The following is a 14,332-nucleotide window of genomic DNA, read 5'->3' as shown; positions in this document are numbered from 1 at the left end:
TTAATTATTATTATTATTATTATTATTATTATTATTATTATTATTATTATTATTATTATTATTATTATTATTATTATTATTATATATGCTAAACGAATTGCTTCTTAAGCGTACTACATGCAAAGATCATAACTTTTTTTGTGTGTTTCATATATTTGAGATAGATTATATAATTTTTCTTTTAATATCACTACCATTACATCCTATATGTAAGTAATACCGTACAACAACAACAACAACAAAGCCTTATCCCACTAAGTGGGGTCGGCTACATGAATCAAACGACGTCATTGTGCTCTGTCATATATCATATCTACAGAGAGACCGTTTACATGTAGATCTCGTTTGACCACCTCATGGATGGTCTTCTTAAGTCTTCCTCTGCCTTTCGCCCCTTATCCATCTTCCATCTCATCCACCCTCCTGACTGGATGTTCTATCGGTCTTCTTCTCACATGTCCAAACCACCTGAGACGCGATTCAACCATCTTTTCCACAATGGGTGCTACCCCAACTCTCTCCCTTATATCTTCGTTCCTTATTTTATCCAATCACGTATGACCACTCATCCATCTCAACATCTTTATCTCTGCCACACTCAGCTTATGTTCGTGCTCCCCTTTAGCCGCCCAACACTCCGTACCATAAAGCATAGCCGGTCTTATAGCGGTGCAATAGAATTTACCTTTAAGTTTTAAAGGCACTTTTTTGTCGCATATAAAACCAGATGCACTCCGCCATTTGACCAACCTGCTTGGATCCTATGATTCACATCCTGTTCAATCTCTCCATTATCCTGTATGATGCACACAAGATACTTAAAACTTTTAACTTTTCGTAGGATGTTTTCTCCAATCTTCACCTCTATATTAGGGTTTTTCCTTCTCATATGTAAGTAATACTGTAATGAAAAAAAATATGTGGTAGAAAAAAATAGTGGTATACCTTTGTTTAGGTTAACATATATAAATTTTGATTTTGAGCATATAACTTTGTTTAGGTTAGCAAATACATACATTTTAATTTTGAGTATATATATAGGGCCATGGATTCCTTGCTCCCATATTTTTGTAGGTTTATCATTAACCATCATAAAAATAATTACAAAATGTACCCCTTTTTTTTTTAAAAAAAATTTATTAAATAGATTTTGATCCCTTTAACTTTTGTTATTTACACTTTTTCCCTTTTTCTTTTAGTTTCAGATTCAAAGGAGAAGAGAGGTCTGCTAGGGTTTATAGGTTCAATTTCAAACAACACCATTTTCTCATCTTCTTCCTCTGCTGTATCTCTGGTTCGCCGCCACAACACGCATCAGACGCCGCCACTCCCTGCGTCCGCCGCCGCACGCTGCTTCCACCGCCGCCGCGCAGGACTCTGCCTAAACGCTTGGAGGTTAGTTAATCATTATGCCTTTTCAATTCATCATTTCGTATGTTTTTAATTCACAATTGACCAGTATATTTATTTTTATGTTGATATGTGATTTTACTCTATGGTATTCCTGTGAAATTTTTATGATGAATTTTCAAGTGGGTTACCACCGTCTATAGTGGTTAATGGAGTCTTCTTGATCGCATCTGTGAAGTGAATATTTTTTAGCTGCCAAAATTGTTTGAGGGGATTGCTCATAATTCTCATTATAAGTATGCTGAATTTGGTTTTGAGAAGCAAATATTTGGAAATTAATGAGACATAAATATTAAATGTGTTTTTAGTCAAATTGACTCAATTTGGACTACATAGTTTTGGATGAGTTTGATGTGTGAAATTACACATTAAATTTCAAACCAAGATAACCTCATTTGTAAGTACAGTTTTTACTCCCTAAATTCTTATTGCGAGTACAGTTATAAGTTGAAAAAACTGAAAAAGCAAATACAAAGTGACACTAAGCCGAGGAAATGTGGTATTGCTATTAGAGGCTGTTGTTTCTTTCTTTTTTATGTCACGAATTTCAGCGGCTAACAATGATAATTATTAATTAATAATGATAATAAATATTTGAGGACCACATAAGAAGAGAAATGGAATAATGCATCTGCTTGAGCCGGAAAACAATATCAAAGTATTTTTAATTTCTATTTTAATGGCCATGATGAGTTTGATATGCTTTATTTATTTATTTTCATGTCTGCTTAGGAAGTAGAGGAAAGTGTAAAAGTGCTAAAAGATGCAGCTAAGACGAGAAAGGTAGCAGCAGAGAAGATTCTGTCTGCACTTTCTGTCATTGAGAAAGCGAAAATTGATCCTTCTGGCTTTCTTGAAACCCTGGGTGGCAATGAATCTCCTGGGAGGACATGGATGCTAATTTTCACCGCTGAGGTGAACATATTTCTATTACTTTTTTGTTTGCTCGTTCTTTGGCTATAATCTGTTTCTCCCTTTGCATGCTTATACTTGGCAATTTATAGTTACCATACTTTTGTGCGGCGTTTTAGAAACAATTGAAGGGGGGTCGATATTTTCCTCTCACAGCTGTTCAGAGGTTTGACGCTGTTGTAAGTCTCACTTTGTATTATCTATCTATTTTTCACCTGATGCTAGCACCACATTTTTGTCTATGAGAAGCTTTCAATGTTCTTTGTTATTTTGTGCTACTTATTGATAAAGCAAGAAACATCAGAAGAATGTTATTGATAACTGATAAGTGCATCGTTGGGCATGAGGGATAAGCTATTTCTCTGTACATTGATTGTCAGTTCATATTGCAGTTAGTTTTTCATTGCCTTTGATAATACTGGTTTGTATCCAATATCAAACACAATGTATTTTCTGTATAAGCTTTTAGAAGAATAATTGAGTCAAGCATTGCAGTATTGCACCATCTGGAGGGGAAGGGATATATGGTCCACTTCGGGTGAAGACGATCTTTAAAGATTTGTTTTCAATTCATCATTTCGAATATTTTCAATTCACAGTTGTCCATTCTCATTTCTGGATTCTTTTTCTTCTAATGTTTCACGTATTCAGTCTGTAATACCCGGTCTAACCGAAATTGATTAAATAATAAGTTAAATGGGAGCGAATATGGTTGGAAGATTCGGCAATTGGAATTTGATCATCTAAATATGATATTTAGATTCAGTGAATTTTTCCGAGTCGGAAAATATAGTTTTCTGCGCAAAAGCGCGCAGTGAAATTTTGACCGGCAGTACCGGCTGAGATCTGTCTGGTACTACAGCTGAGGAAATTGATTATGGGTAAATAAGATTAAGAAATGAGGAATTATAATTGGGGAAGGTAGAAATATTTAAAGTGCAATTTAGAGTACTAATCTTAAAGGTTTTGGCCCAAAATTGGGCCAATGGGCAAAAATAAGTGAACCGGGCCTAAGTGGGCCCAAGACCCAACATATATAAACACTAGTTGTAAGAATTTCAGCTCATTTTGCCCTAAAGAAGGGGTGTTGGGCGCTGATTTGAGAAGAGAGAAGAGAAGAGAGAAAACCTAACTCTCTTTGATCTTCAAACCACCATAACTTGAGCTACGGAGCTCCGATTGACGAGCCGTTTGCGGCCACGCGTCGCTCTTCTCATCCTCTACAATTCTATCTAAGTTTTGTGGTGACTATTCCATTCATCTCTGCCCAGTTTTCGAAATTCCCCACTGTTACACGTTTTTGGGTAGTTAGTGTTGAAATCTTGTGATTTTGGGTGTTTAGGGATACTCCAACATGGATTCCAAGTGGGTTTTATCCCTACTTCATATGGGCTGAGGTAAGAAGTGCTCAAACCCTTGCGATTTGTCATTTTTATGAGCCCTAGGTTGATGTATGTATGTGATATTGGTTATGTTAGTGTATTTGATGATCTTGGTGCACAATTGGGAGATTGGTATTGCTTGAGGAGCTTTGATGAGGCTTGGAGCTAAGGTTGGTGAAGACTTCCAAAGAAGAGGCTCAATTGGTTTGGCTATAAGAGGTACGGTTTAAGTTTCATTTAAGTACCGTGTGTTGTGATGAGAATTCCTAGGCTAAATGCCCCTAGGATTAAGTTTGGATTTGCGTAAGTGGTTGGTGCTAATATGCATAGTTGGTATGTAATGTGAATTAATGATTTGGGTTGAGAATTGTGTGGTCTTGTATGCTTGGTGTATTGAGAATTTGATGTACTGGTTAATGAGTATTAATTTGTGGTTTATGCATTTAAATTGTGAAAATTGGGCCGGAGGCCGTGAATTTTGGGCCGGGGGCCAGAAAGAGGTAAGAAAGGTAAGTCGATGTGTGCATTGTATGATGGCACAAGTGATTGGATGAATTTCAGATAATGAATATATGAATGATTAGGTTGGTTATTAAATAATAAGGTTTGAGGAGTTGAAGTGTGGAATTTGGTAATTTTGGGTGAAATTATGTAGATGAGGTATGTTTGATTTGGTTGAGATATATTATGTGATCATATACGTGATTATGATTATTGATGCCTTGATGGTATGATGATGCATTAGAGATATGTATGTTGTGATATATGCTTGAGGAATGATTAAGGTTGATTTGTGGGTGAAACCATGTGATAGTGAGTATGATGTTGATTAGGTATAATGATGGTTGATTGGAAATGGTATTATTGGAAATTGGGAGGAGGAAGGATGTACGACATGATATTGTGTTTATCCCTTAGCCATTTGATTGAGAAGTGTTTAAATGGTTGGATGTGGTTTTGGGAATTTTGGTAAAGTGTCAATGTATGAGTTGAGGATGGCTTGATGTTGATTTTGATACATTTTTATTGATTTCAAAAAGGGTTGAAATTGGCATGTTTTGGTTGATTTTGAAAATAGTTGAAAATGGCTTGTTTCGAAAATGGCACTTTGTGGTTTTGTATGAAAACATGGTTTTTGGGCATACTTTGACGGGACATAACCTGGACTACGGATCTCTGTTTTCTGCCAAATCTGTTTAGAAATGAAATTGGATCCGGGATGTCCATGCCGTTCGAAGAACGGGTGAAAAACGATTTAAAATGAGAGAGTTATGTCCGTCGGAAGATTGGGGGTTAGATCTGTAAATTCTGCAGCTTTTAACTTAGAAAATTTTTAACAGAACGACCCTACGCGCGTAGGCACACCTAGCGCGTGCGCGCCGTTCTTCGAGAAAGCACCATCCACACGTACGCGTGGTGTGCGCGAGCGCGTCGATGCGCTGTACCAAATGCCCAGCCATTTTCCAGAGAGTTGTGCCAGAGTTGTACCAGTTTTGTGCCTGGGGCGCAAGAGCACCCACGCGTACGCGTGGCTGACGCTTGCGTGTCGATTTGCTATTTTTCAACCCGCGCGTCCGCGCGTATGACGCTTGTGCGTCGATGAGTTTTTGGTCATCCACGCGTGCGTGTGGAGTGCGCGTACGCGTGGCCCTGTTTTCATGCCAAAGTTGATTTTTGAGTTTTTAAAGCCAAATCTCATACTTCTAAGCCTCCGATCTCACCCCTTATGTATTAAATCATTATGGTATGCCTAGCAATGAGGAAGGAGCTAGGGGATGTGGTAACTTGCGAGTGAAGCAAGGGAAAAGGTTATGATCAATGATGATCAGATATGATTATATGAGATATGGAGGATGACGGTGGAAGTACCGTGTATGCCATGAGCCGAAAGGCTATAATTATTGATAAATGGCCGGTTCTTGATTGAACCATGGGCCGGATGGCTGAGTTATTGCCGGGTTACGGCAAAGCCATTATTGTTTATGGCTGAGTATAAATGCATATATGATTAATGAATGAATGTGTTAAATGGATAATAATGAAAAAGGTTGAAATGTGATGTGTTACCCTGGGTAGTAGGCAGTGGCGTTGTCCACTTGCTCCGGGTATGAGACAGGAAAGGATGTTTATGATAAATGAGTTTAATTATGGAGTTTTGAATAAATGTGTATTTGTGATACCTGGGTAGTAGTAAGGGTTGTGGTTCGTCCCACTTGCTCCAGGTTAATGTTTGAGATTTGATAACAATGAGGATTTATAATATGAATTGAGATTGAATGAATATATGTTTGAGATACCTGGGCAGTAGCAAGGGTTGTGGTTCGTCCCGCTTGCTCCGGGTCAATGCTTAAGATACCTGGATAGTAGCAAGGGTTGTGGTTCGTCCCACTTGCTCCAGGTCAGAGATGGTGACGCCTGGGTAGTAGCGGCAGTAGTGGTGAATCCACTCGCTCCAGGTTGAGCTTTTAAACACCCGCCTGGGTAGTAGCCGCAGTAGTGGTTATTCCACTGGCTCTAGGTTGAGCGGGTAGTAGCAAGTGGGTTGTAGCTCAAACCTACTTGCTCCGCAAAGGGTGTTTCGGTCCAATAGTTAGCTACCAGGACATGTCGGGTTGGCTATATAACCGACAGATGATATCATCAGCCATAGGGCAGGCATTCATCATTTGCATATGTTTGAATTGTTTGGGTTTACCATTTGTTTTGGATTTCTACATCATATATGCCATGTTATCTGACTATATGCTACTTGTTCTACTTGTACCATATTTGTGTATTACTTGCCTGTATTGCTTGTGTTTGTACAATTGAGAGGCCCCTCATGCTGGTGTCGGTGGGTGTGAGGGCTGTTCTTGATGGGATGAATTGATGATGCGATTGCATGATGATGGTGATTATTGAATGAGATAATTTGAGCCCCTGGGAAGACGCAGTGATGTGGTTTCACTGGCTCCAGGTGAGAGTATGATGTATTGATACAAAATTGCTGAGGCAGAACAACTGGTGATGGTTTTGCTTATAATTTTGAGTCTGATTCGTGGAAGAGTCAGCGAGTTGGGAAACATGTGTAACAGGAACTAGATTTAGTATCCCCTTACGATAGTTGCCTATTCATGGATTAGCGAGAACCTAGGATGAATAATTGGCGAAGAAGTTTAGGATGCTTAGTGAGTTTTTATTGCAGTGCATTGTATTTATTTGGCACTTTTACCGTACTGGGAACCCATGGGCCCGGGGTTCTCATTCCGTATATATCTCTTGTTTTTCAGATACAGGTCCAGGTGCTCAGAAGTGAGTTGTGGGTCGTCTGAGAGACGGCGAAGATCTTTATTTCCTCTACTTTGTGTTTTGATTAGAATCTCTCCACCTTTGTTTTGGAAAGATTATATTATGTATTGAACTCTTTGAATTTGCCTATAGAGGCTCTCATGTTTCCTTCGGGAGAGATTAGGATATACTGTTGTCAACTACTTTCATACTGTACCCTAGCCGGCCTAAACTTCGCGGGGCGCGACTAGTGGATATTTACTTATGCTATAAATATCTATCTGTTATCTATCTCTTAATCTCCTTTATGCCTTGTCCGTATATCGCGTTCGGCTTAGCAGTTTATCTTTTCGTTGTCGAAATGTGAGTGATACGTCTTTGCGATTTTATTTCTACTCTTTTCAGGCTTCTTGATTAATACTCCTTTCGAAATTACCTATATTTATATATTAAAAATCCACCTGAGAGTCGTACCACCGTAATATCATTGACTTATGACTCGAGCATAAGGATTTGAATATTAGGGTGTTACATTATGGTATCAGAGCAGTTCGTCCTCGTGAGCCTGAGGGAGGGAACTGCTTATGCTTCAATGCATACTCTGAGTCTGTGCCTGTGCTAGTTAGGGTATCTAACCGATACATCTAGCATGAAGTCCATGAGTGTACCTTTGGTACTTTGAAGCACTATACTTCCGATATTGAGACTGATCAACTTAATATCGATTGTTTAGTGTGTATAGGAACCAGATGGCGCCTCGTGGACCCGATCGTAGACGTGAAAGAGATCGTACTAATACACAGGAACCGAAAATTAACCCGAATAACCCGGTAAACCTTATGGTGGCGTTGGAGAATATGGCTGCGGCTATGCAGGCCACTGCAGAGGCTCTTGGGCAACAGATAAACAATAATGGCAATGGCGGAAGGGAAGCTCAGGGCCCGATGACACTGGCAACTTTCTTAAAGGTTAATCCACCTAAGTTCAAGGGAACCACCAATCCGACTGAAGCTGATACTTGGTTTCAGGCCATGGAGCGAGCACTGCAAGCACAGTTGGTGCCTGAAGAGCAGTGTGTTGAATTTGCTACCTATCTGCTCACGGGGGAAGCATCGCATTGGTGGCAAAGGGCTCGACGTCTCCTGCAACAGGGGAATGATCTTATCACTTGGGATGCCTTCCAGGTGGAATTCTATAAGAAGTACTTTCCGAATTCTGCCAGGACAGCCAAGGAATTGGAGTTACTGCAGCTGAAGCAAGGTGCTATGTCCATATCTGAGTATACAGACAAATTTGAGGAGCTATTCAGGTTTTCCCGCATGTGTCAAGGAGCTCCGGGAGACTTCGAGGAATGGAAATGCATTAAGTATGAAGGAGGGCTCCGGAGCGACATCTTAAGTTCAGTGGGACCAATGGAGATCCGAACTTTTTCAGAGTTAGAGAATAAGAGCAGAATTGCTGAAAAGTGTGTGAAAAGGAGGGTTGCAGAGAAAGGAAGTCATAGAAAGCACAACCAAGGATTCGCACCAAGGGGTCGAGAGTTTAAGGAGAAAGGATACGTACAACACTTTCCCCAAGGACAGACTAACTTTGCGACGAGTGAGGAGTCCCAAAGGAATGGTAAGGGAAAACGGGCAGCGGCTGCTTCTGATGTTTTGAGCTGTCAGAGATGTGGGAGTCATCACCCAAATGGGCCGTGCCGATTGGGGTTAGGTATATGTTACAAGTGCGGGTTACCAGGGCATGTATCAAGAAATTGCCAACAAGGAGAGAGTCAGGATGCGGGCCGATTGCGACAGTAAGATTGAGGTAATTGCAATAATCAGGCTTAAAGGATAGTGCATGATTTTATAATACCGCCTGTACAATAAAACTGGGAATGTTGAGTTTAATATTAGATTGAGAAGCAAACCGGATGGTCCGAGTAAGGATTTGCCTTAATACAAATGGATAAATGCCTGAGATGTAAATGATTTTCTGTTGAGAATGATGCGTTGTGTTTGTTATGTAGTTGGTTGATTTCTGGATTTTTGGTGAAATGGATTGAACCCGTGACTTTTAGTTCCTTTGATTTAAATAGATAAAGAATGGTCCTAAATGATGGATTTGGAAACGTTGATTTGAAATGTCAGTCATGCTAGGTTGTGGTTGAGTACTTGAGGAAGTAAGTGATAGAGCTCGTACTAGACGAGAGATCAGAATAAAGCAGCAGAAGCTTGCGGAAGTAGTAATACAGGATAGCTACGAATAGGAGCTGTGAAAGTTTACTATAATATCTTAAGTTCGAATACTAGAAGGGGTAAATGGGTTACTGCAAGTAATGATCCCCAATAGTTGGAATTGATTGCAGCTGCGAGCTTTGATGGTTCTAAAGCGGATGAGGAAATTATCATTGATGCATAATTGGATTTAGATGATGAGAGAGTGCAAGTTGTCGTGTTTGAGAGATGAGTACCATGATGTTTGGTCATAGTGACCTTGGGATTAGATTGAGATTCATAATGATTGGTTTTGAAATACGAATGTGAAAACCATTAAATTGAAATGTTAATGCGGTACTGAGATTGGTTTGAGGGAACCCGTGACGGGTGGTAAACTCCAATTTTTGGGGAGGTACTGTTGAAAATTATTCCCAAAAAAAAAATTGAAAGAGCATTGGTTATGGTTTTGAGGATGATTTTTTATATGAGTAACTTTAACAAAAGAGATGTGTCTCGAATGCTTTTATAGATTATTAAAGGAAAGTGGATTCTTATGATTTTGTTAAATTGTTATTTCAAACTCATTTGCTTTCTAGAAATGAAAGGGTTTCTGATTGATGAGTCAGAGACTTTATAACAGCACATCATGTAGAAATTCGAGGATTTGAGAATAAGAATGTAAGTTTAGAGGTTATGCTTGGAGTTGAGCTATGATTAGTGGTAATTGGCTTGGTAGAGAGAGAGGATAGTGATGGAGTATCATTAAGGTGTGGTGATGATCTTTGATTGATTATAGTGATGTGGGACGATGGCTGTGATTAACGACGATGGAAATATTATTGATGACATGATTTGAGATTTAATAGGGTGAGTTGATGAGACGATAAAAGTAAGGAACGAGACTATTGGTCGGCGTTGGACAAATGATCGAGAACCTCGAATATAGAGAAATCAGAGCGCGGCAACGGAAGCGCGCAGAATAAAAGGACCTTGGGACTGTTATGCGTTGGATATAGAGGCAGACTATGCTCGCGTACTCGCAGTGATGGATGGAATTTTCGAGGGCGAAAATTTCTGTTAGGGGGGTAGAATGTAATACCCGGTCTAACCGAAATTGATTAAATAATAACTTAAATGGGAGCGAATATGATTGGAAGATTCGGCAATTGGAATTTGATCATCTAAATATGATATTTAGATTCAGTGAATTTTTCCGAGTCGGAAAATATAGTTTTCTGCGCAAAAGCGCGCAGTGAAATTTTGACCGGCAGTACCGGCTGAGATCTGTCTGGTACTACAGCTGAGGAAATTGATTATGGGTAAATAAGATTAAGAAATGAGGAATTATAATTGGGGAAGGTAGAAATATTTAAAGTGCAATTTAGAGTACTAATCTTAAAGGTTTTGGCCCAAAATTGGGCCAATGGGCAAAAATAAGTGAACCGGGCCTAAGTGGGCCCAAGACCCAACATATATAAACACTAGTTGTAAGCATTTCAGCTCATTTTGCCCTAAAGAAGGGGTGTTGGGCGCTGATTTGAGAAGAGAGAAGAGAAGAGAGAAAACCTAACTCTCTTTGATCTTCAAACCACCATAACTTGAGCTACGGAGCTCCGATTGACGAGCCGTTTGTGGCCACGCGTCGCTCTTCTCATCCTCTACAATTCTATCTAAGTTTTGTGGTGACTATTCCATTCATCTCTACCCAGTTTTCGAAATTCCCCACTGTTACACGTTTTTGGGTAGTTAGTGTTGAAATCTTGTGATTTTGGGTGTTTAGGGATACTCCAACATGGATTCCAAGTGGGTTTTATCCCTACTTCATATGGGCTGAGGTAAGAAGTGCTCAAACCCTTGCGATTTGTCATTTTTATGAGCCCTAGGTTGATGTATGTATGTGATATTGGTTATGTTAGTGTATTTGATGATCTTGGTGCACAATTGGGAGATTGGTATTGCTTGAGGAGCTTTGATGAGGCTTGGAGCTAAGGTTGGTGAAGACTTCCAAAGAAGAGGCTCAATTGGTTTGGCTATAAGAGGTACGGTTTAAGTTTCATTTAAGTACCGTGTGTTGTGATGAGAATTCCTAGGCTAAATGCCCCTAGGATTAAGTTTGGATTTGCGTAAGTGGTTGGTGCTAATATGCATAGTTGGTATGTAATGTGAATTAATGATTTGGGTTGAGAATTGTGTGGTCTTGTATGCTTGGTGTATTGAGAATTTGATGTACTGGTTAATGAGTATTAATTTGTGGTTTATGCATTTAAATTGTGAAAATTGGGCCGGAGGCCGTGAATTTTGGGCCGGGGGCCAGAAAGAGGTAAGAAAGGTAAGTCGATGTGTGCATTGTATGATGGCACAAGTGATTGGATGAATTTCAGATAATGAATATATGAATGATTAGGTTGGTTATTAAATAATAAGGTTTGAGGAGTTGAAGTGTGGAATTTGGTAATTTTGGGTGAAATTATGTAGATGAGGTATGTTTGATTTGGTTGAGATATATTATGTGATCATATACGTGATTATGATTATTGATGCCTTGATGGTATGATGATGCATTAGAGATATGTATGTTGTGATATATGCTTGAGGAATGATTAAGGTTGATTTGTGGGTGAAACCATGTGATAGTGAGTATGATGTTGATTAGGTATAATGATGGTTGATTGGAAATGGTATTATTGGAAATTGGGAGGAGGAAGGATGTACGACATGATATTGTGTTTATCCCTTAGCCATTTGATTGAGAAGTGTTTAAATGGTTGGATGTGGTTTTGGGAATTTTGGTAAAGTGTCAATGTATGAGTTGAGGATGGCTTGATGTTGATTTTGATACATTTTTATTGATTTCAAAAAGGGTTGAAATTGGCATGTTTTGGTTGATTTTGAAAATAGTTGAAAATGGCTTGTTTCGAAAATGGCACTTTGTGGTTTTGTATGAAAACATGGTTTTTGGGCATACTTTGACGGGACATAACCTGGACTACGGATCTCTGTTTTCTGCCAAATCTGTTTAGAAATGAAATTGGATCCGGGATGTCCATGCCGTTCGAAGAACGGGTGAAAAACGATTTAAAATGAGAGAGTTATGTCCGTCGGAAGATTGGGGGTTAGATCTGTAAATTCTGCAGCTTTTAACTTAGAAAATTTTTAACAGAACGACCCTACGCGCGTAGGCACACCTAGCGCGTGCGCGCCGTTCTTCGAGAAAGCACCATCCACACGTACGCGTGGTGTGCGCGAGCGCGTCGATGCGCTGTACCAAATGCCCAGCCATTTTCCAGAGAGTTGTGCCAGAGTTGTACCAGTTTTGTGCCTGGGGCGCAAGAGCACCCACGCGTACGCGTGGCTGACGCTTGCGTGTCGATTTGCTATTTTTCAACCCGCGCGTCCGCGCGTATGACGCTTGTGCGTCGATGAGTTTTTGGTCATCCACGCGTGCGTGTGGAGTGCGCGTACGCGTGGCCCTGTTTTCATGCCAAAGTTGATTTTTGAGTTTTTAAAGCCAAATCTCATACTTCTAAGCCTCCGATCTCACCCCTTATGTATTAAATCATTATGGTATGCCTAGCAATGAGGAAGGAGCTAGGGGATGTGGTAACTTGCGAGTGAAGCAAGGGAAAAGGTTATGATCAATGATGATCAGATATGATTATATGAGATATGGAGGATGACGGTGGAAGTACCGTGTATGCCATGAGCCGAAAGGCTATAATTATTGATAAATGGCCGGTTCTTGATTGAACCATGGGCCGGATGGCTGAGTTATTGCCGGGTTACGGCAAAGCCATTATTGTTTATGGCTGAGTATAAATGCATATATGATTAATGAATGAATGTGTTAAATGGATAATAATGAAAAAGGTTGAAATGTGATGAGTTACCCTGGGTAGTAGGCAGTGGCGTTGTCCACTTGCTCCGGGTATGAGACGGGAAAGGATGTTTATGATAAATGAGTTTAATTATGGAGTTTTGAATAAATGTGTATTTGTGATACCTGGGTAGTAGTAAGGGTTGTGGTTCGTCCCACTTGCTCCAGGTTAATGTTTGAGATTTGATAACAATGAGGATTTATAATATGAATTGAGATTGAATGAATATATGTTTGAGATACCTGGGCAGTAGCAAGGGTTGTGGTTCGTCCCGCTTGCTCCGGGTCAATGCTTAAGATACCTGGATAGTAGCAAGGGTTGTGGTTCGTCCCACTTGCTCCAGGTTAGAGATGGTGACGCCTGGGTAGTAGCGGCAGTAGTGGTGAATCCACTCGCTCCAGGTTGAGCTTTTAAACACCCGCCTGGGTAGTAGCCGCAGTAGTGGTTATTCCACTGGCTCTAGGTTGAGCGGGTAGTAGCAAGTGGGTTGTAGCTCAAACCTACTTGCTCCGCAAAGGGTGTTTCGGTCCAATAGTTAGCTACCAGGACATGTCGGGTTGGCTATATAACCGACAGATGATATCATCAGCCATAGGGCAGGCATTCATCATTTGCATATGTTTGAATTGTTTGGGTTTGCCATTTGTTTTGGATTTCTACATCATATATGCCATGTTATCTGACTATATGCTACTTGTTCTACTTGTACCATATTTGTGTATTACTTGCCTGTATTGCTTGTGTTTGTACAATTGAGAGGCCCCTCATGCTGGTGTCGGTGGGTGTGAGGGCTGTTCTTGATGGGATGAATTGATGATGCGATTGCATGATGATGGTGATTATTGAATGAGATAATTTGAGCCCCTGGGAAGACGCAGTGATGTGGTTTCACTGGCTCCAGGTGAGAGTATGATGTATTGATACAAAATTGCTGAGGCAGAACAACTGGTGATGGTTTTGCTTATAATTTTGAGTCTGATTCGTGGAAGAGTCAGCGAGTTGGGAAACATGTGTAACAGGAACTAGATTTAGTATCCCCTTACGACAGTTGCCTATTCATGGATTAGCGAGAACCTAGGATGAATAATTGGCGAAGAAGTTTAGGATGCTTAGTGAGTTTTTATTGCAGTGCATTGTATTTATTTGGCACTTTTACCGTACTGGGAACCCATGGGCCCGGGGTTCTCATTCCGTATATATCTCTTGTTTTTCAGATACAGGTCCAGGTGCTCAGAAGTGAGTTGTGGGTCGTCTGAGAGACGGCGAAGATCTTTATTTCCTCTAC

Source organism: Arachis ipaensis, chromosome B4 (genome assembly GCF_059453495.1).
Source record: "Arachis ipaensis isolate K30076 ecotype BB chromosome B4, ASM5945349v1, whole genome shotgun sequence".
NCBI classification, from domain to species: domain Eukaryota; kingdom Viridiplantae; phylum Streptophyta; class Magnoliopsida; order Fabales; family Fabaceae; genus Arachis; species Arachis ipaensis.
The sequence above is the reverse complement of the archived record's forward strand: the minus strand, read 5'-3'. Positions refer to the sequence as shown.